General features: G+C 39.8%; 1 long non-coding RNA gene across 3 annotated transcripts in view; it reads right to left on the bottom strand.

Moving 5' to 3' along the window:
- LOC105234804 overlaps window positions 1–24754 on the bottom strand; it is a 308636-nt gene that overhangs the window by 212334 nt on the left and 71548 nt on the right. For all 3 annotated transcript variants that reach the window (XR_004625355.1, XR_004625354.1, XR_004625353.1), the window contains exon 2: window positions 21861–21927. This is a non-coding gene — a long non-coding RNA (uncharacterized LOC105234804). The remainder of the gene's footprint in view (window positions 1–21860; window positions 21928–24754) is intronic.

Raw genomic sequence — 24754 nt, forward strand, 5'->3', positions numbered from 1 at the left:
CTGTATTTATGATTCCACTCATAAACAGAACTTAGGAAAAATGAATACACAAACAAAAAGCGGAATCAGAACTATAAATACAGAGAACAAACTGATGGCTGACAGAGGGGAGCAGGCCAGAGGGTTGGGCAAAATGGGTGAAAGGGAGGGGTGATATGGGTCTCCAGTTATGGAGCAAGTTAGTCATGGAAATAAAAGCAGAGCTTAAGGAACACAGTCAATAAATAATACGTAATAGCAATGTAATAGGAGAGATGGCAGCTGTACTTGTGGTGAACATATAGCCTAATGTATAAAGTTGTCAAATCACTAAATTGTAAAGTTGAAACTACTGTAACATTGTTTGTCAATTATACTCAAAATATCATTAAAAAATTTTAAATCATATTTAAAGAAGATGTCAAAGTGTCCCCGGCATCCTGACCCTTTACCTTTGCTATATATATTTTTTAAAGTCCTAGGTTTTTGGAGGTTTTTTTAAAATGTCTGTTTATTTTAAGTAATCTCTACATCTTAATGTGGGGCTCAAACTCCCAAGATGAGGAGTCACATGCTTACCTGACTGAACCAGCCAGGAGCCCCTTTAGTCACATTTTTAGATCAGACTAATATTCATCACTCCCACAAATACAGAAATGTACCCATGTGCCATTTTATCCTACCAAAAATGTACTGTCAAACACATACATGTCTGTACTTAGCATGTCAATGAATTCTGTACTAAGCAAGCGATGTAGGAAACCAAATTCTAATCACAAAGTCAACCCATTAACTTACACTGAGATGCCCCACTGTCCATTCAACCAGATGCTGCCAATCTGACCAATGCCTATTTTCATCCTAGACAAGCAGCAGCTACATGCTGACTAAGCTCACATAGAAATGTGAGTGGGAACAAATAATCTAATCAAGTAATGGTCAGAAGACATGAACAGACATTTTTCCAAAGAAGACATACAAATGGCCAACGGACACATGAAAAAATGTCCAACATCACTCGGCATCAGGGAAATACAAATCAAAACCACAATGAGATACCACCTCACACCAGTCGGAATGGCTAACATTAACAAGTCAGCAAACAACAGATGTTGACAAGGATGTAGAGAAAGGGGAAGCCTCTTAGAATGCTGTTGGGAATGCAAGCTGGTGCAGCTGCTCTGGAAAACAGTATGGAGGTTCCTCAAAAAGTTGAAAATAGAGCTACCCTACGACTCAGCAATTGCACTAGTATGTATCTGCCCCAAAGATACAAATGTAGTGATCCGGAGGGGCACCTGCACCCCAATGTTTATAGCAGCATGTCCACAATGGCCAAACTATGTAACGAGCCCAGATGTCCCTTGACAGATGAATGGATAAAGAAGTGTACACACACACAATGAAATACTACTCAGCCATCAAAAAATGAAATCTTGCCATTTTGCAATGACGTGGACAGAACTAGAGGGTATTATTCTGAGTAAATAAGTCAATCAGAGAAAGAAAATTATCATAGGATCTCTCATATGTGGAATTAAAGAAATAAAACAGAGGATCATAGGGGAAGGGAGGGAAAAATAAAACAAGACAAAATCAGAGAGGGAGACAAACCATAAGAAACGCTTCATCACAGGAAACAAACTGAGGGTTGCCAGAGGGGAGGTGGGTGAGGGGGTGGGGTAATGGGGTGATGGGCATTAAGGAGGGCACTTAATGTAATGAGCACTGACAAATCACTGACCTCTACCTCTGAAACTAATAATACACTATATATTAATTAATTGAATTTAAAATAAATAAGCAAACAAGCAAGCAAAAATAAATTAGAAAAAAATGTGAGTAAGACCATAAGACAGACCAGCGGCTCCCAGAGGCTTGGGGTGGGCGTAAGTATCATTTTCAAAGCAGCAGGAAGGAATTTGGAGGGATGAGAAACTCTTCCACAACTTGATTGCCTTGATGGCTACATGACTGTGTGTGTTATATAATTACTTGAGTATCATAAGAAGTTTCTTTAATTTGTGGGAAATAGTTTTGTTACAACAAAGTCACACTGCACAGTTGGTGAGTCGATGGGCTTTGGAGCCCTGGTATCTGGGTTCAAATCCCAGCTCTCTAAATGGTAGTAAGCAAATGACTAGAGTGGATTCCTGACTCTACCTAAGTTTTATTTTTCGGATCTGTAAAATGTAGATACTTCAAAATGCAAGCGTAGCTCAAAAGTCATTTTGAAGATTTAGGAGGATAGTGTAAAGTTTTTAGCACATACCCGGCACATAACTGATGCTCAGTTTAGCAACAGGTTTTCTGGTAGTGTTCAAGTCCTTTATTCAGGAATTCCTCTCCACCAGACTATGCTTTAATGGGCATCAACGACTTTGCCTTTGAGACTTTTCTCTACTTTCTTAGTCATATAAATATAATCACGTTATATTTATACAGCCTTTCCTAAAACAGGATGCAATACACAGATTGTTTCTGATTAGCAAATTATAACTGTTTTCCAGTCCTGCCTCTCAGATTTTTCCCAGGGACCACCTTGATTAGAATCTATGTGCTTTGTAATCTCTTGAGTCCTATATTTATAGAAAATTTTCGGTTAGTACTTATAATAAATCACATCCATTTTGCGGAGACTTACTCAATTTAACTCTAACATGTAACCTTGTATCTGAGTTGTTAGGGTGTACTTTCTCATCATGCCATGTATTAAAAACATTATTTAGATATCTTCAAAGAACTAATGTGAAAGCAGGCAGTAGTACCTTTTAATTGATCTATAGGAATCAAGACCAAAAGGAAAATACTCTTGCACAGATATTGCTTAGAGCAACAAGCTTCAATCTGCTAGGATTGTCATTACTGTGTCAGGACTTGACAGGGGCAGAAAACTGGATAACATATATATATGTGTGTGTGTGTGTGTGTGTGTGTGTGTGTGTGTGTGTGTGTGTGTGTGTGTATACATGTATATATGTGTATATATGTATTTGTATGTATATATTGGGTCAGGTCTACTCTGGAACACAGCTAGCAGGTGGCTGACTCTACCTGTAATCTCATCAACAGCATCCAGAAGGCAGAAAAGGTAAGATCCTGAAAGGTCACAAGATCATTGTGAGCAGAAACCTCAGATGTACCCAAATGCCATAAACAAGAGTCTGAGTCAAATAGGGGGAGTGGTGGTCTACAACAAGAGCATATGTCTCATTTTCCAAGAGACTAGCAGGAGTGCCTGGACCAATCTGTCTTGTAATAGAGCCATGTTAAAATAAGTATTCCCATCAGTTGATGCTCACAACTTGTCAAATGTGCCAGCCAGCCCTTGCAACAGAGACGATTAATGATCATAAAACACACTTGAAATTATGACATGTGATACCCAATAATCTAGGAGACAGGAGAGCTTTGTGGACATGGTCAGACATCTCGAGAAGTCCCTATGCTCTAACACACTCCCTGAAACAATGGTTCAAGCCTTCAAAAATCCTTCCAGGGAAAAAAAAATCCAGTTTCTAGCCTGAGAGCATTCATAAAGCTGGGTTCCATTCTTTTACTGAGGAAAATACATATGAGGTAGCCAAAATGAACATGAATCAGTTTCAGAGAGTAAAGAATAGACTCATGACAAGCCTGAGCAGTTGGTGACAAGGTACAAAGACAGAATTTTGATTTGGATGTTTTATAACAGGACTCATTGTAGGATGAAAAGAAATGTGAGCAAAGATGCCAGTAAGAGAGAGTGGCTTAGATTTAAATTCTATTTGAGCCCAAATATTAAGCTCTCTGAAAGGGAAAGGAAGTCTTTAAGTATTCAGGAAAGGTAACAAAAACCCAGAACGCACACCACCCAATTAATCTACCTATCACAACCCAAGAAGTAGCTCCTTTCCTATTTTAAGAAACTTTAGAAAAAGACTGTAACCAAAAGAGATCAGAAAGATATTAACTCTTTCTTTTCCTATTTTCATCTTCTTTTTTAGAATTTTCATAAAAATCTGGTTAAGAATCTTTATTATGTCCTTTTTGTACGTAGATATGGAGAGCAAAATGAAACAGATGAGATATTGTAGGTCAGAAGGGAATAAAATACTAGGACTTTGTCTAGTATTCCTGGTATCTAGGCTTCATGGTATCTAGAACTATTTACCAGGTTGACTGAAGATAAAGGATTAATATACATTATGAAGCATCACAATTTTCTAGAAGAAATTTTGGCGACTTTTAATGATGTAACACTTGTGGTACTCTAGAAAAGGAAAAAAAAAAAAAGTCATGGATAGTCATTTAACCTCTCCGTAATCCAATTTTCTCATTAGCAAAAAATGTTACTGAGATACTAATAGGATTAAAAATATATTTCCCTAGGACACATCGTGTTAATAAATTACTTAACAAATCTCAGAAAAGAGGGGGGAAAAATCCATCATTTTTATTAAAGCATAGCACTGTAAAATTCAAGACACAGAGAGATGTCAATTACTTTGGTCTGAGGATTGTCTTAACCATTAGCAAGAAAGGGGATAAGACCCTGGGGGAGGGGAATCGGGGAGATCTTTGCCTGTTTGGTATGCAAAGTTGCTGTAAAGTTTCAAAATACCAAATTTCCATTGCAAACTTAAGGAAGTCACACATCAACTAAGGCAAAGCTGCTGTCAGTATATTCAGAATTTGCTTTTTTTAAAGGCATATCAGAAAATATATTTTGCCCTCATATGTGTTCATCTTGTTCCATAAAACAGATCCAACTGTCTTGCCTACTGTATAACATGTATACACATCACAATATATATTACATAGGATGAGCATTTGTACGTAGTGCATCATGCTGGGAAGTTCAGAGATGATACCTACTTTAAATCACTGGAGTTGGAATCTCTCCCAAAAAGGATTTCAACCAAGAATGATAATGTTTACTTAATCCACCAATTGGACCATAGTGTCTTTTTATGCCTTCATGCCTAGTTGAAGGTGAGAGCCCATGGTCCCTCAGATAAGATGACTGGCCTCCAACACCCTGGCCTCTCATGTTATTGGGGAGAGGAATTTTTTTTTTAAAAAGGGGGGGTTAAGATACAGAAGAGTCAGTGAAAGAATAAAGATCAGGAAAAGGGGGAAGCCTTGCGTAATTTTACTTGGGGCCAGGGAAGACTTCATTGACAGGGTGACAGCTGAGACAGGTCTGGAAAGAGAAATAGAAATTAGCCATGTAGACCAGAGAGGGGTTCCTTGTTTCAGGGAGAGAAAACAGCGCCATAACATATCTAGGGAATTGCAAAATGTTCAAGGGGCTCTTATAAGTAAGGGACATTCCATTGGAGGGTTTCATAATCCAAGTGACTAGGAATTTAACCTTTGTGGGGGGGGGGAGGGAAGAACTCTGCTACAGAAAATTAAGTGGAGGAGAGTGGTAGGAGCAGGCTTTTTATTTTAGGATATATCAAAAGATATTTCTGGAAATCCTACACAGGTTGGACCAAGGTGATGAGAAATAGGTGACAGAGAATCTAATTAGAACAAAATTGTGATAGACCAATTATAGCTGTGAGTCATAACTGAAGAATCTGGCATATAACCCAATGTGGTGAGAGAAGATGCACGAGGACCATTTACAAACCTAGGTCAAGAGCAATGCCACTGCCTGAGAGATGACAGCAGAGAAACAGGAGTGGCTTGGAGTGGGACGCCACAGAAGACAATGCAACCCTTCGAGAAGTGAGGTTCCAACCATTTTTTAAGTCTTTGGCACCCTGGAGAACCTCATAAAAGCTATGAATTCATCTCTCAGAAAGATGCACAAACCCAAACCCATACTATATATGTAGTGTATAATTTCAGGGCATTCACAGTTCAGTTTTGAAGACTCTTTTTTTAAGAACCACCTAACAGAGTAAGAAAAGTAAGACAGAAAGCCTGACAGTGACTGTCACTAAAAAGATTGGCAAAGAAGGAGAGCCCAAGAAACAGAGGATGAATAATCAATCAGACAGTCAGATGGGAAGCTAGGAGAGAATGAGGTCATGGCTTCAAGAAGGTTGCAAATTTCCATAAGTAGGAAACAGGCAGCAATACCAAATGTTATTAAGAGGTTACACGGAATGAGAATTAATCATAGGCCACTGGTGCTCACTGGTCTGTAGATTTGCTGGTCCAGAAGCAAGACAGTTGCAAAGACATGAGGAAGAAGACTCAGAATCTATGCAGACACGCTCTCAAAAACTGGCAACCAGGACGTAGCAATGAACAACGGAGGTAAGACAACGGATGGTTATCTATTGTTTATGCACAGTGTACGGACAAAACTTGAGCATGTCTCTTCAGTTGAAGGGAAGGAGCAGAGGAGTGAGAAAGACCGAAATAGAGGAGGGAGGAAGAAAATGAATTCAGTCACTTCTTAAAATTAATCAGGTCATTTTATGGAGGAGAGCAGACATCTTCTATCAGGTAGAACCAAAAGATAAAGAAAAAAAAAAAGCAAGCCTTCGTCGGTAGATAATAGTAGATAAGAGGAGAGAGAACATGGAGACAATTGTCCCAGACGGCATTTCTCAATTTCAAGGAAAGGTCACTTGTGTGAGAGGGCCTGATGTGTGGTTAATGGTGGGGAGGAGGAAGGCCGACTCGTATCACAGAGACTAGTACATGATCCCTCCCTCACCCCCATATGCCAAATACCTTGAACAACCCAGGGCAAACAACGGGAGCTCAATAAATACACATGCAATGAATGACTGCAATTTGAGGAATTTAGACACATAACACAGGGTAGAACAGCTGATGTGCCAAATGAGAAGAAAAACTAATAAGCAGAGAAAAGTGAAATGTGCTCCAAATATTTTTAAGGTGTCCAAGAAAAGAAAGGCCAGAAGGGCTGTTATTTATTTACATGCCTCATTCAGAGCTCTTACAAGGTGAAGAGAGACAGCCTTCTCAGGAGCCACCCAACTCTGCCATCCTCAGAACACAGGTACCCATTTAATGAATAAGTAATCACTGACAGCTGGCAGATAAGACAGGTAGTGTTCTTACCCAACACCCAATATTCTTCAGCAGAGAGGGACAACACAGAAAAATTAGGTAATGACACTGTCAGTTGGTCACCTGGAGCTGCAGACCACACAAAAGGGGGGGAAAAAAAAAGGGCAAGCAAGCAGGACCAAGCAGACCTCTCCGCAGCACCCAGCAGTCTAGAGAAATGAGAGGACTAGGTAATCTGCACCTCGTATTCCACGAATGACATTCTCACGTCAAAAACCATCCACATTTGAAAACAAAAATCCCTCTCAAATCCAAAATAACGGCCAGGGAACCACAGGGAATGGAAGGCCTATTATTATTATTATTATTATTATTATTATTATTTTTAAAGATTTTATTTATTTATTTGACAGAGATAGAGACAGCCAGCGAGAGAAAGAACACAAGCAGGCTTCCAGCAGAGGAGCCTGATGTGGGGCTCGCTCCTATAACGCCGGGATCACGCCCTGAGCCAAAGGCAGACGCTTAACGACTGAGTCACCCAGGCGCCCCTGGAAGGCCTATTATTAAATCTCTTCTGATAAAAGGCTGTTGAACCCGATTCCCAGTGACTTAGGCGCATGATGTGTTACAGATGCTGTGTTCAGGTGTCATTTGAATTCACATTATATCTAATAAATCACAGTATGTTCACTTGTCCTATTAAAACTGTATTCTACCTTACCAGGTCTGAATAATTTGTATAAAATTGATTGCTACAGTTCTCACTAGAAGCTCTAATTGCATTCCTGGTATAACTTAAAATGATAACCTTATCTTAATTAGTAGCATGATGCAGAAATGCTTTTGAAAGCCTCGGAGAATTAACCTGCATTTTTAAACAGGAGCCCTGGGGCTTAAAAAAAAAACACCTTAAAAAAATATTCCTGTTGAGTACATGAGGCAATGTTAATTTATCAAAACTACAAAAGGAAATAATCACATAGTGAGAGACTAAGCAAAGCCGCTAACACCTCCGCTGATCAAACAGTCTACATTTCTCAGGGCAGACGCGCACACAATGGAATTCCAAGGCCCAGATCTCCTCAGCTCCCACCAATTCTCCTTCTCCGTGCCCACAGGAGTCTCTCTCTGGTTATTCTGATGAAACTCACCACCCATAATAAGTGGGGCACTACCATCGTGGAAGTGAGTGGATGGATTGGGGCATGTACTGACCTCACACGGGCTTCCTCACCATGATGGTCAGCTTTGGTCATCCCTTGGGGTCCCATGCCAGGCTTCTCCCTGGTCCGGCATTCTCCCTTGTTCAACTAATTCTGGCCTTCCTCGCCCATCCCATGCTGCCTAACACCCCTTTCTGCCTACCCATATTTGCAATGTCTAAGCAAAGTTCCGAAGCAAATTGCTTGCAAATTGAGGGTCCTTCTAAAAAACCACTCTGCCGCTTGGCATATAGTCTCAAAAGTTTAGCCAAAGAAATATATTGGGTAGATCTTATTATCACCCCGAACTATAACTACAGCCACCTCCAGAAATGTTAAATACATGTTATTATAAGAAGACTACTTTCTCAAGACTGGCCTCTGAGGTCTGTGGTTTCTTTCCCTAAGCTGGTACCCCTTGGGGAATAATTATCGTCCTATAATGCAATTTGGCATTTCCTTATTTGAAAATGAGTATGGTTCAAAAAAAAATTTTTTTTAAGTATCTTCTCCTTACTAGAAGTTAAGGAACAGTTTTGTGTGGAGAGGTTAGAGCTGGTAGAGAACATCACAGTAGGATATCATCACTGGAGCTGAATATAAAATTAGCAGAAAGCAGAGAGGTATGAACACTTCTCACATTTGGGACTGGGGTAGAATGAAGTTCCATCTAACCTTAACTTATACGCATAGACCTCAGTAAAATCAAACAGGAGACAACAGGCAAATACTAATGTTAGTTCAAAAGCAACCTTTCTTAAAGTTGCCGGTACCTTCTTTACTAGTGTTAAAGCACGATTTTAAGATGCCTACTATGCGCAAGGAGCAACAGCTATAATGGATCTGAGTGTGAACTGCTCTCATCAGATAGTAAAGCATTCTTTTAATTTACATGCAGCTTCTCTTCAATAAGATAGGGCATTTCAGAGAAGTATTAGCACATGACATACGTGGGCACAGATTTCCATAAACAAATTATCCATACCTGGAAAGTCTTGTAAACGTATATAGGACTGGGCTCATTTTCTTTAAAACTATCTGCGGGCTTGAGAGACAGGAGATTAAACTAAACATTTATTAGCACTGTGAAAACTCAGCCTGAAAAACCCCACTGGAAAAGACATTTTAATCAACAGATATTTCAAATGGAGTGACCCCAAATCTGTTTAACAAGACTGTGTGTTCTAAAGAAGGGAAGCCCCTCAGATAATTTCACTTGCTTTTACTTTCACTGGTGTGGCCACCCCATACTGATAGCATCTTCAGGTTGCAACACCTATGTCTTCTTCCCACTGCAGCTCGAGTCTCATTCACAACATTAACGTGTGGAACAGGGGCTGCAGGAGAACCTTCCACTACTCTCCAGCCGCCAGTGTACCATTGCTGCTAATTCTAACGCCCAGCAAGCATAATCATCGTAACCTCTGCTGTGATCCCAACAAGGATTCTTCAAACTCCTTTTAAATGCATTAATCACCCCTATAAAAGTCACTGTTTGCTTTTAAGGAACAAAGATAATGTATGTTACTGGGATTATACCACTGCATGCAGAATCATTAGAGAAAGAGAGACCAGAATTTATGATTAAGCCTTTGGACAGTGGGGCACTATTTTAACCATAAAAATCACAACCTGCAAGGAGAGTGGCCAAAGCAGAGGAACCATTAAAGGCTTATAATTAGCATCAATCAAGGTGACACTACTGTTGACATCTTTATTACTTTAAATACACTAATCAAATACTTCTGCATTGAGATGGAAAGATTGATAGGCAGCTAGATGTACAAAACATCCCTATGGAGAACAATTTAAAATGATCTGTTCGAAAGGTAACAAAAAAAAGAAAAAAAAAGCTTTGGTATCAGTCAAGTGGGATCCAAACACACAGATCTGAAATGGAAAAACTCCAAATGGACCTACTGGGTTGGCAGGGTTCTCTCACGGATGTTTTATCACCAAGCATTGCTCTGAATAAACACATATCTGCATGTCCCTTCTGTGCAACCCACTGGAATTGCTTAATTTAGATGAAAAAATAACTCAGGGGAATATAAGCTTCAGGCTACCGTGTCAGGTAAATAAATAGCTAAGCATTCTTGCCCAGTACTTACTCACTGCCTAGCCCTCTTCTCACATGGGCACATGGAAACACCACAGACAGGGAAAGCTCAACTCGGTGCTATTTATATAATTACAATAGGACTGTCAATAACATCTAATTGCATCAGTACTCAATTTCATATCACACAGACTCTAAAATATACTGTTATTATTGCTGCTCATATAAATATTTCAATCTAATGAACAAGAAGCCACTCAGCCTCTTTGCCACCCCTTGAGCCCATATGGCATTAGTCCTTAATGACTATAATTTTGAAAAAGGTGCTCCTCTCCAAACAGTTTTTGGCTATTGCAATGCTCACAAACTAAATCCTGGAGGTTAAGGGATTAGACAAGAAAGAACGTGACATTCTTTTCAGGTAACCGTCTGGCTTGGAATCAGTTCAGAATTATGGATGAAGATTTGGCAAGGCAAATTGTCCCAAGAGGACAATTTCAGCTGTGCCAAATGAGATTATAATGGAGAACTTTCAGCAGGAAGACTTTGGAGCCCAACAATCACTGTGGCTCCAAAGTTCAACTTTACTTGTAGGTTCCTTAATTGGTGGATCCACCCCTAGGTTTAAAATATAGATTACATTTTCTCTGAATTAAACACAGGCGAAAGAAAGAGGAAAGAAGAAAGAAAGAAAAGAAAGAAAGAAAAGAAAAGAAAAGAAAAGAAAAGAAAAGAAAAGAAAAGAAAGAAAGAAAGAAAGAAAGAAAGAAAAAGGAAGGAAGGAAAAGAAAAAGAAAAAAAGAAAAGAGAGAGAGAGAAAGAAAAGAAAGAAAAGAAAGAAAAGAAAAGAAAAGAAAAGAAAAGAAAGAAAGAAAGAAAGAAAGAAAGAAAGAAAGAAAGAAAGAAAGAAAGAAAGAAAAGAGTGTGTCCATCAAAAACCAGGCAGGAAGAGTCATTCCCCATTGTTTCTTTCCAAGCAATGAAGAAAGAACTCAGGAAGAGGATGGGGACAGAGCTAAAACAGTTGGAAGGAGCACATTACCCAAACTACATTGCTCACAAGTCACTGAAGGAGTATTAGTGAACTCAAGCCCACTTCCATTTTTAATTTCATGGTTAAGAGAAGAACATTTTCCAATATAGCATGATAGCCTCACAGAGGCAAGGTAATAAGAAAAATGCAGCAATTGAGCTACTGAAAATCCCACTAGTTTAAGCCAATATTTATCAAATTGTCCCTTCAATGACATTATGCTACAATTTCTAGAGGGTTCCAAGACGCTGACCTCCTCTCAAATGATAATAGCAAACCCTTCCGGCTCTTAAAAGCATAGTAGCCTATTTCATTTGAATAGGTTTTTGCAATTGACAAAGTTATTTTATACACATTAAATTATGCATGAACTGTGAGGTAGATATGATTATTTCCATTGTACAGATGAGGTCAGAGACTAGGAGAAGTTAAAGAACCTTTTAATGGGCACCTGGAGGGAAGGTCTGCTGACTCAGGACCCTCTTCACTTTACTATGCTGACCCTGAATTACTATCTAATGCTCTAAAACCTAATTAAGGAGAGAAATCACAAATTATACATGCCGATTACCTATAGGAAAGACAAATTTTAAAGGGTACTTTCGCAAGAGAAAGCTGTTTCACAGAAAACCAGTAAGATGCACAATAAACAAGAAAGAATCCTCCAAGTCTGAACATTGGTTTGCTTTGTTCAGAGATCAGTCATCTTTCCACCCTACTCCAAGATTTTGTTTTTCACTGGTAAGAGTCATTTGATTCTCACTGACGCACAAGGAATGGGGAAGGTTGTGTAATATTGTATGAGGCTGACCTTACCACTCTGGAAAAATTGCCAGCCAGACACAAAGTGTCGGCTAATAATGAGTCAGGGATGGGCTTGAGAGTATCAAAGACCTTTATGTCGAATCCTTAACAAAGAAGCTTGGTATAAACAAGACTTCAGGGCTGGGAAATGACACAAGGAGAGGACAGTCACTTCCTCATCAGAGGACACAGCTTTTGCCAATGTGCTGAAATGTGTACACAGTACTTGCAAATAGACATGAGTTAGAGAACTCCTATCAATAAGTGCTATGTTCTAGATCCAGATGCGGAAATATCTGAGGTCTGGCAAATTCTCTCTCCTACCCTACTTGAATCGCTCAAAGCTATTTATATACTTTCCAGTTAATACCATTTTTATCAGAAAAAAAAAAAAAGAGGACAGAAAAGATAATACTGGAAAAGCTAAGTAGAAATGGAAGAACCAAAGAGAAAAAATAATTGCTAGTAAAATATGTAACAGATAAAAAAGAAAAAGAAACACGCATCGAACAATGATGGCAAGAGTAGTTCGTCATAAACACAGCATCACTATGTGCCCCACTGCATTGTCTTTCACAATGTTTTAAGTCTTCTCGCATGGTGTTACCCCAGCTCCCATCCAAGTCCTAGAATTTCAGTCCTGGACTGACAGCACCATAAATCTACAAAATCAAATGGAGGGCTTTTTATTCAATGTTCTTAAAACGAGTAGGGGTATTTTTCATTTACATGTTGCACAATGGAGCCATGATAGGTAGGAAAAAGGCACTGTAGATATTAAGGACATTGAGTTAATTAATAGTATGGAAAACTTTGACAATTAAATGGGTTTATTACCAGAAATGTCCTCCCAATCTAGCCAAAAATATCCTAACAAGTCTTTTTTTGTTTAAGATTTATTTATTTATTTATTTATTTGAGAGAGAGAGAGAGTGAGTGAGTGAGCAGGGGAGGGGCAGGGGGAGAAGAAGAAAGAATCCCAGGCTTACTCCCTGCCAAGTGCAGAGCCCAGTACAGGGCTTAATCCCAGGACGCTGAGATCATGAGCTGAGCCGAAATCAAAAGTCAGAGGTTCAACGGTCTGAGCCCTCCAGGCACACCCCCCAAAAAGTCATTTGAAATTACATGTGTGGTGTGTTATCATTTTCGGTAAGGGATGGATAAGGAGATTTATTTAACTTGAGCATTTTTTAATATGTTGTCCACTGTATCAGATAATGATGGATAAGCAGTGTGTAACAAAGAGGCTCACCATCATGGGTTTGTTCATCTCATGTTGTTTCATCAGTGATAATCAGGAGAGATGGGCTGGAAAATTCTGTGTAAAGACTCTAAAATATGAATATAAAAAGAATTCCAAAGGAATTTAAGAAGTGAATTTATACTACTCTACTGGCAAATCTGATCTGACTCTGAAAACAAAAATTATATAAAAAGAACCAACACACTCTCTTAACATCCTAAAAGAAACTGCTTTAAGGGTAAGTTGTGTGATTGGAGAAGGTTCTGCAAGGCCCACTGAACTCCAATGGAAAATAAAAACTCCTAAGCAAGGAGAAAAACATTCTTTGATGTGTATATCTCAGAAAAACACACAAACTGGGGTTCCCATAAACTTGGCTAGATACAAAATACATTAGCAACAACAAATATCCTTGAAGGAAACCCTATAGATCTATTTCTACAATCATAAACGACAGCTCAACACATTGAAATTGAATGTTGAGAATAAGAAGTTTACGGTAAAAGGTTGATATACAACACGCAAACATATATAAAAGCAGGAAATCCTTGAACATCAAATTAAAGTCTCCCTCCCAATTTTAATAGCACCCATCTGTCTAAGATCTGGGTTATAGATATGTAACGCACACTCACGCTCCTCGAGTGGATGTGCAAAGGGCAAAGGCATGCAGCACTTCAGGGCTCTAGGTCAAGGCCAAGAATATAAGCCATAAATTCACTGATACTAAAGACGAACGAATAGCCAAAGAGACACGATGGTCTCTATTGCTTTGTATTGAAGCTCATAAGAGGTTTCCAATTATCTTACAAAATTTGTTTGCTCTCTATCCTTTGTATTCTGTTTGTTTCTGTCCATTATATGGCTAAATCTACTATACATCAAATAAGAGTGGATCATTTCTAATGTAATAGTGACACAAATCCTTTGAAGCTCATACACTATTGACATTGACATAGAATATTGACCTTGAATTTATAAAATATTGACTCACTTTCATTGTTCTCTGTATTTCTCCCAGGATAAGAAATGATCAGAATGAGTTTTCCATAGGCTGTTGTTTTGTTTTGCCTAGCTGTACTCATAAACTATCACATAGACAGACTATTCTAGTAAAATTTTGACTACCCCAACCAAATCAAAAGAACAAGTTGCATGCTGGTAACAAGAGAATATTTTCATTTTAAATACATCCTGATAAATCTTTGCAACAGTATTTCTTTAAATAGGAAAAAAAGTGTGTAAGCAATCCTAACAAATAGCCATATCATTGCAAACAGAGGCTAGGGTTCTAGAAACAAAATGAGGCCCAACGGAGTAGCATTTGTGGGGATTCCATACCATAGAAAGGAGCCCTGAATGATGAGCTCTTTTGGTTTTTTCCTCTCTCATCAGCTCTCTGCTCCAGGACAAATGCTCAATTTCTTCACATGAACAGAAGCAGAGTTAATACGGACATTACCTCACCACGTATGGTGAGAAACAGATGAGACGGTGTATGGGAAAGCATTCCCTACATCACCAAATGTTACAGAGACATAAATTATAAATGAGACCATGGTACATACGTAAGTTATAAACAAAGAGGAAGGCAGGCTAATGGGGTTGATTTGAAATTTACTCCTTATGACCCAGATGTACAAAACCCAATTTTGTAAATAAAATGTATTCCCATCACAGAACTGACCTCATCTTGCCCAGAAGTCTCCATTCGTGCTTGGCGGCCAAGGAAGCAGAACAGAACAAAAACTTCAAGCTGATTCATTAGGTATAACTCAGGTTCCTCAGAAAGTAGTCATTCTGGAGTATGTTTTTAGTCTTTATTTGTTTGTTTTTTCTCTCTTGCCCCTTCTCCTGGAACATTGGCGTCTCCTCAAGAAGTGTAAGGAAGACTGTGGTGGCAGACTGGAGTGTCTACTGTGATTACTGCCCTTCCTGGGCGGGCTGTTTCGTCCTGAGGAGGGCGGAGCTACTGTGGCCTGGTCTTTGGGTTTGGGTCTCTCCCATCAGTGTATCTGTTTCTGAAGTGCCTGGGGGCGCTTCTCTCCATGGGCTTCTAGCCATCTCCCCTAATTGGCCAGACGCTTCCTCTTGGCTCTTGCTCCTTACCTTACAGACTAGGCTGTGTCCTCTGTGGGGAGCCCAGGTGGAGAGGGGCACATTGCACATCTCTGCCACAGCTCCCCCTTGCTTTGTGACACTGATAGGTTGTGCTCATGCTGACTTATAAACTCAGGTCACCATCTCTGCCCCAGCAGAGAATCTGGGCCAATTCTAAGACATGAGTCACCTGGGTAAGAGGTGAATAGAGTGCCCTCTTCTCAACAGGACACTTTTTTACTCTACTGCCTCATGCCGATGGTGGGGGGCAAGGGTTAGGAATCCCCAGGAGGACTTTCCCAGGGTTCCGGAGGGGAAGGGAGACAGATTCCTTTGTTCTCATTTCCTTCCTCAACCTCCTTGTCTTCTTTCTAAGTCACTTTGCCCCAGCTCCCATCCCCCAAAATCTCATCAAGCATCATGCTGCACTACTGTAGGGGGCCTTCCCTTCCTGTGTGGCTGGGTCTCACTTTTATAAGCTTTAGTCTCAGACCTTCAGACTTTCTTCTCAATGTGTAAATGGAAGCTTTAGCATTTCCAACAAATCCTGGCTTATGTAAGAACTCCTCCGACAAGTGCACAATGACACAATAGTTCTACAATCTAGGCCATATCTGCCATACTCCTACATCAAGAAAGGCCATTGATCCCATGACTGTGGCAGCTGTAGGGCAACTAGATTTATAGGGAACTTTTTAAAAGTATCATTAATATTTCAAAAGTTTATCCTTATTAAATAAGCTAGGCCATTTAAGAATATGAGCAATTTCAAGGACTTCTTGAATAAAGGCAACTGAAATAACAACCATAGAGAGTAGCTGTTATTAACCCATTTTACAGATGAAGACATGAAGGCTCAGAGAAGATAATTTTCCCAGTGAGGCACAGCATGTAAGCAGTGACACCAATATTTAAACTCCTGTTATCTGTATTATAACTTCAGTGTTCTTTTTTCTTCTAAAACGGAAGTTCCTTGACAACACCAGTCAACTGCAGAAGGGAAAACATGGACGTGAATCCCTGCTACTTACCTATGGAAAAAAATATAAGACTTTGAAGATTACAAAAGAGAGAAATCCGGGTAAGTTGTTAACTTATTTATTCAACTAGAATTTGTTGAATACTTCCTGATATAACAAACACTACACTAGGGATTGGAAATCTAAAAAGGCAATTGTGATAAAGAACTTATGTAACACCAAAACAAACAAAAACAAAAAACAAGCAATCTAATCAAACCATGGGCAGAGGACCTAAATAGAAAATTTTCCAAAGAAGACACACAGATGGCCAATACACCATAAAAAGATGCTCAACATCACTCATCACCAGGGAAATACAAATCAAACGGCAAAGAGATACCATCTCACACCTGTCAGAAGGGTTAAAATGAAAAAGAAATAACAGGGTTGGTGAGGATGTAGAGAGAAAGGAACCCATTTGAGAATGTAAATTAGTGCAGCCACTTTGGAAAACAGTATGGAGGTTACTTTAAATAGTAATAGAATTACCATATGATCCAGTGATTACACTACTTGGTATTTACCCAAAACAAAACAAAAACTCTAATTCAAAAAGATATATGCATCCCTGTGTTCATTGCAGCATTATTTACAATAGCCAAGATATGGAAACAACCTAGGCGTCCTTCAATAGATGGAAGAATAAGGAAGTTGTGATATATGTGTATACATAAACACACACACGTGCGCACACACACACACACACACACACAGGGTATTACATGGCCACAAAAAAGAATGAGACCCTGTCATTTGCAACAACATGGATAGAACTAGATGGTATTACACTTAGTGAGTAAGTAGGAGAAAGACAAATACCGTATGACTTCACTTGTGTTTGGAATCAAAATTGAATAAACAAAAAGCATAAAAAGACCTATAAATAGAGCACTAATGGCTGCCAGAGGGGAGAAAAGGGAAGGAGAGTCAAAGTAAGGGCAAAAGGGGTGAAGATGAGTGGTAGGTATAGGCTGCCAGTTATAGAATGAAAAATTCACAGGGATTAGAGTTTCAGCACAGGGAACGTAGTCAATGGTATCAAAATAGTGTTGTATGGTGACAGATGGGAGCTACACTTGTGGTGAGCACAGCATCTGTACAGAGTTCTGGAATCACTATGTTGTACACCTGAAGCTAATTTAACATGTGTGTCAATTATACACAAATTTTTTTCAAAAAAGATTTTACAATCTGATTAGTTTTACAACCAAAAAAAAAAAAAGTTTAAAAAACTAAAATAAAAAATCATCCCTGCTCTTAAAGCAGAATACAGTAGGCGAGACAGACAAATATAATTTTAATACAACGCAGCAAGTTTAGCACTATATGAGTGAAGTGTCATGGTGCTCTTATGGTTTCCAAACCAATTTTTTCATACCTCAAATGGTTACCAGAATTTTATAGTAATTTAACAGGTAGAAGTTTCATTGTACATTGGGATGTGAGAAATTACTTATACAGTACAAAATTCCTGCGTCAATATTTTTTTTTTAGGGGCCGCTGGGTGGCTCAATTGTTACGCGTCTGCCTTCGGCTCAGGGCGTGATCCTGGAGTCCTGAGATCAAGCCCCACATCAGGCTCCTCTGCTGGGAGCCTGCTTCTTCCTCCCCCACTCCCCCTGCTTGTGTTCCCTCTCTTACTGGCTGTCTCTCTCTCTCTGTCAAATAAATAAATAAAATATTTAAATATATATATACATATATATATATATTTTTAATTAAAGAGAGTGAGAGAGCACAAACAGGGAGGCAGAGGGAGAGAGAGAAAGTTAAGCAGACTCCATGCCTAATGAGGAGCCTGATCCAGGGCTCCATGTCATGACCCTGAGATCATGAACTGAGCCAAAACCAAGATTCAGATATCTAACCAACAGAGCCACCCAGGCGCCCCAATCCTGTCTCAACAAATCTTAATCTGAAAGGGAAAGATGGAAATGTGGAGTATGTAGCAATATGGGAGTCATGAGAACCAGCCATGTTCACTTTTTGTTCACTTATCCCTGGTCCGTTCATATCTCAACAGCCTCAGTAGACTATGAACACTTCCTCTCTGGAGCAATGGCAGCTGTCCACACACACACACACACACACACACACATCATTAAAAAATAAAATGTGGTAAACTTCATTAAAACATTTTCCATAAATATGACTGTTTCCAGTAATCTGAGAATTACAGGGAGCCTCCCTTCAGAGGTAGGTCATGATTTTTCAGTTAGAGGTTAGGTGTTTTGTTACGTGAAGACTTTATGAGAATAATCCAAGGTTTCCTTTGCTAGCTAGAGTGACCAGAGCATTCACATGTAAAATGGGGGTGAAGGGGGAAAGTACCATGAATGTGTCAGAATTCCATTTTTTCCAAATTCTGAAACCCAAATGTATACTCTAAAATGTTAGGGTTCTTGCTTTAAAATGTAATTAAAACCTCTAATTTTAATTTTAAGAAGTACAGTTATCCCCCAAATACCAAATAGTCATGAGATATTTCAATAAGGGAAATTAAAACCCAGACCCATTTTTTCCTCTTTTGTGCAGGGAGAGCATTTACATATCCCCACATAATTACATATTATGATATAATGATAGAACTGTGGAATTATATATATGCTAACCACAAGCTAACATAAATATGACAACATATTCTATGAAAATTGCCACTTGAAGAATTACCAAAAACATGCAAAGGCAAAAAAAAAAGAGAGAGAGAGAGAGAGAGATCTGGAAAACAATTTCTGCCATCTTGCTTATTCATGTGTAAATATCCAATATGCTCAGTGCTTTGACATCTCTATTCATTTTCAGGTCTGAATCAGCTACAAACGTGTGACCTTTGATTGTGTGATTGATTTGTCAAAATTTCTGAAACAGTAACATAGGGGACGAATTTCATATGAATACAAATATTTTCGGGGTGTCCTAAGTGACAACTTCCACAAGGCACTGAGATCCCTCGATAAAAGATGTTTATTCAACTCAGTTGTTCAAACAGTTGTACCTAGAACTGTATTTTTTCACCGTAAAGCTCATATTTGTAGGGTTTGGTTTTTTTTTTCCCCCTAGTTGTGTTACCAAAAATACTTGACAAGAGTATTCTATAAAAGTCCTCTGTAGCTTGTGAAAGGCAGAGAAGCCTCATTCTATTTATGTTCCACTGGGACAACCTGACCTCTCTGTGTAAACTCTAAGAAAAAAGAAAGACACCCAGTGGATTAAATGGCACAAGTTCCAAGCACAAGTTTCTCCAGGTTTCTGTGCCCTCGAGCAACAAGCTGGCTTTTGCATCTGGCAAACATATGCAGTAAACTAGGCCAAATATGGCTGATAAACTTGGCCAAGTTCTTCCATGTGACCCACTGTGACAGCCAACCTAAAGTTCCCATTGTCGATTTGAATTCCAAAGGAAAATGTCATTTTCTTATTCGTATGTCTCAATATTTAAGATGTGGATATAAATAAACCCATCTCACATGTTTGGAGCAAAAAGTAATGCAGTTTTTAAAATAACAAATGTACTGTATTTGTATTATTAGAAGGGGTGAATATTTAGAATCAGATGCATATAATGGAAACAGGTCTTACCAAACAATCTTATCCACTCAGTCAAGGATTTAGAAGCATAAGAGAAGAATGCTGCCAGTGTTTCTGCCAACTGGAATGCCTTCTACATTGACCAGAGTAACTGGCTACCATGACTAAATCTCTGACGTCAGCTGAAAGTTCATGACTTCAACCACAGTTGAAAAGTCCAGGACTTCTAGAGGTTCTACCAGTCATCAAATACAGGATTGAAAATGATCAAATAGCCACATGCTTTAAAATGCTGACAACAGGGGTGCCTGGGGGACTCAGTCGGTTGAGCGTCCAACTCTTGACTTTGGCTCCAGTCATGACCTCAGCCCCCTGTTGGGCTCCATGCTCAGTGGGGAGTCTGCTCAAGGATTCTCTCCTCCTTCCTCTGCCCCTCCCCTCACTCACATTCTCTCTCTCTCTAAAATAAATAAATCTTTAAAAAAATAATAAAACAATTAAATATTGGTAATAGACTTCCATCAATGTTACTCTCTTTCAATACACTTGGCATTTTTGAGGCATTTTACCATCCTAGGAACAATGATAAGCACATGAATGTTTGCACAGCCCTTGCCCTCCAAGACACCGCTGCCCAAGTGGAAACCCCAAAACTCATGCTTCTTGGAGTTTCAAGCTGCTACTTTGGGTCTCGTTTTTGAAGCCATTTTGCATTATGTCAAGTAAGATGGAATGATTTGAGTTATTGTGTCTGTTACATATTACTACATCAGAGCAACAGTGGTTTATTGCACCGTTATCAACAAGCCATATTCTGACAAAGTGCCTATCAACACACATCACTGAAGAGGAAACATTTCCTTGCTCCTCATTCAAAAAAAAAAAAAAATTACCAGGAAGATATAGGTGACATTAATAGATAGATCTCTAAGCATAGATAAGTTACTATCTGACATAGGATATATTGAAACTCTACAAATTATTTGTCTTTTAATATTATACATAAGAGTACGTGTACTCCCAGGAACCACTCTCAATACACATCCCAGATACATCAACTAAGCTTACGCCACTCCAACTGGCCCTTTCCTCTCTTAGGATGAGAAATTTTCCCATCCTGCTGACATCTTCCCCTTGTCTTATAAGCAAGCGCCAATCACTTTTACCCTTAAAAACCACTCCTGTTCCCATGTCACCACCTATGCACTGATCCTTCTTTTCCTATCCAAACTTCTGGGGGAAATGAAATATTTTTATTGACTTATCATCTTCATCCCACATTCACTTCTGAATCCAATGGATTCCAGTTCCCAGCTTTGCCAGTCTGATGAAACCATCTCCTGCTAATGATACAGATAATTCTCTAAGTTGCTAAATACAATGGACCCTTTTCATCCCTCACTTGGGCTAGCAGCTCTGTTAAATTTGCTTTATTGGCTGCACCCCATTCTTTCTAAGATTTTGAGAGAGAGAGAGAGAGAGAGAGAAGGGAGGAGCGGGAGAGGGAGAGAGAATCTCAAGCAGACTCCCCGCCGAGAGCAGAGCCCAACACGGGGCTCAACTTCATGACCCTGACATCATGACCTGAGCTGAAATCAAAAGTCAGATGCTCAACTAACTGAGCCACCCAGGCGCCCAAGACGGCACCACATTCTTTTTTTTTTTTTTTCTTTTTTAAGATTTACTTATTTGAGACAGACAGCGTGAGAGAGAGTATGAGGGTGGAGATTGGGGCAGAGGGAGAGGGAGAGGAAGAAGCAGACTCCTGGCTGAGCAGGGAGCCCGACGTGGGGCTCCATCCCAGGACCCTGGGATCATGACCTGAGCCGAAGGCAGACGCCTGACTGAGCCACCCAGGTGCTCCTGTACCACATTCTTAAAATCATATATTCCCTCAAGTACTTACCTCCACTCTGGAGTGGCCCATTCCTCGGACTTGCCTCATTCTCATCAGCATGCGCACTGCACAGCCCCTGCAACATTATACAGCAGTTACAGGGACTCAGTGCCAGACTCTCCTGGCTCAAATCTGTTTTCCCCTTACTGGCTGAGCAATTTAATGTCTCTGCCCTTAGTTTTCCATATGTAAATTGGGATCATACCAGTATTAGCTCCTTGACACTTGTTGGCCAGGTGGTGGGAATTGAGGTGTTCTCTGTTCTAAGTAGGCAGACACTGAGTTCCGGGGTCTGGGAAGCAGAACTTCCTCATGGGTCCCGCTCCACTCCTGACCTGTAGGTCTGAGCCCAAGATATATGGCTGGCCAGACAAGCTTCCACCAGCACCCTAAGGACAAGAGTTTATTGTTCTTCCCCATGTGGTTTAAAGGCTTTCATTCTACAGGAAACACAGGGCAAAATGACAGAGGCAGGATTACCTGCCTCTCCTTCCACCAGAGCTGATCCTCTCCCCTGGCCTTCAGGTAAGAATGAATTCTCAGGACTCTTGACCTATCATTCTTATGCATCTTTTAGGCATCATAGAAGAGCCTGGAATGACTGCAAATTCTATTAGTATCTACAGTTCCCGGAATTTTACCTTCTCTTGCTACCCTACACTGAGCTTTAGGCAATTTGTTAACCATGTTGGTGGAATTCTGCTTGCCAGCATCTAGACATACAGGCCTCTGGTAAGCAAGTGCTTGCACCCCATCTCTCTTCAGAGGCACTCGTCCTTCCTTAGCATTTAAGTCACTTGGTTTCCTTGGGACCTCAGCCCTCTTGTGGGTTGAAGAAGTGTTACGTATTTGCAAATTTTCTACCATTTTGTTGTTGTTAGAAGGATGGGAACACTGTTCTTTTCATATTTCTACATTCTAAATAGAAGCCCATAGTGGTGACTTTTCAACCAAGGCCCCAAAGCATTTTTTTAATATAAATTTTATTTTTCATTTATTTATTTTTTAATAGATTTTATTTATTCATTTAAGACAGAGAGTATGCGTGTGCACAAGCAGGGGGAGAGGCAGAGAAGGAGAAGCATCCTCCCTGCTGTGCTGGGAGGACATGGGGCTTGATCCCAGGACCTGGAGATCATGACCTGAGCTGAAGGCAGATGCTTAACTATCTGAGCCACCCAGGCGTCCCCCCCAAAACTTTTCTAAAGATAAAGAGAGATCTCCTCAACTAGTAACAATTGGCTGTTTACGGTGGTGGGGGGAGATGAACTTTTACCCATACTTCACATTATATGAAAATGCATCCTAGATTATCATAGATCTAAATAGCAAAATTAAACGATAAAGGAAAACATAAAAGAATATCTTTGTGATCTTGGGGAAGGCAAAAATTTCCTAGAAATGCAAGAAAACAATGATAGTTAAAGAAGAGAAAAATTATAACGTTAACCTCATTAAAATGAAAACCTTCGCCCTTTGAAAGAAGTCACTGGGGAAAATTAGCAGATAAAGCTACAGACTGGGAGAAAACGTTCACAGTACACGTATCTGACAACAGAGTTCTAACTCCTACAATTCAATGATATAAAGACCAACAACTCAATTTAAAATACGGGCAAAATAGTTGAATGGGCATTTCACAAAGGAATACACGTGAAAAGCCAGTAAGCTTATGAAGCAGAACTCACCAACATGAGTCACTGTGGAAATGTGAATCAAAACCCCATGCGACACCTTCATACACCCACTCAAATGGAATCTGAAAGCCTGACAACACCAAATGTTCATGAGGATGTGAAGTGGGGCGGGGGGGGGGGGGGGGAANGGGGGGTGGAACAAAAAACAAAAACGGAACTCTCCTGAATTGCTATTGTGACGGGAAAATGGTACAACCTCTTTGGAAACTGGTATGGAAGTTATCTTTATAGTTCAACACCTACCCTTTGGTATTTGGTATTTACCAGAGAGAAATATGTGTGTGTGTGTGTGTGTGTGTGCACACACAAACAATCTGGTACAAAAAAAAATGTTCCTAACATCATTATTTCTAATGGCCCAAACTAGAAACAATCCAAGTTGGAAAGGGGATTAAAAGAAACTTTGGTACACCCAGACAAGGGAACATGATAAAAAATAGGATCTCAATAGAGCAAGAGCATGAATAAACATCAACAATCTTAAGAGGAGGAAAGAATCCAGCCACAGAAGAGTACACACTGCATGACTCCACTTCCAGAGCAGGCAAAACTGATCTATGATGAAACAATCAGAAGAGGGTTGCCTTGGAGAGTGGAGATAACAGGTCTGACTGTAAGCGGGCAGAGGTGCTCTTTCTCTGAGGATAGAAACAGTCTACATATCGGCAGGGGCGCAGGTTATATTTATCAAAACTCGTTGGACTGCATGCTTAAAATCTGTGAAATTCTCACTCTGTAAATCTGTGAAGTATATCTCAATAAAAAGCCAACAGTGCCAAAATGTACGTACACACACACACACACGCAATCAGAGATAGCCTCTCTCTGGCCCCGTACCTAAAGCAGCACACCCCCCTCTCCATCTCTGACACTTGGGCCTACTTTAGTATTTGTGATAATTTTCATTCAGATGTGACATTCCAGTGTATGCTAATCTATTCAGCATCCCTACTGCCTATGAGCATGGAAGTTTCTTGAAGGTAAGGACCTTCTGTGAGTTCGCCATTATTGATCCAGTATTGACGGCTGTGGCAATCATAGTAGCATTGTCCACAATAGCTAAATTGTGGAAGGAGCCGAGATGCCCTATAACAGATGACTGGATTAAGAAGATGTGGTCCATATATACAATGGAATATTACTCAGCCATCAGAAAGAACGATTACACAACATTTCCAGTAACATGGATGGGACTGGAGGAGATTA

Source organism: Ailuropoda melanoleuca, chromosome 5 (genome assembly GCF_002007445.2).
Source record: "Ailuropoda melanoleuca isolate Jingjing chromosome 5, ASM200744v2, whole genome shotgun sequence".
Taxonomy (NCBI): Eukaryota; Metazoa; Chordata; class Mammalia; order Carnivora; family Ursidae; genus Ailuropoda; species Ailuropoda melanoleuca.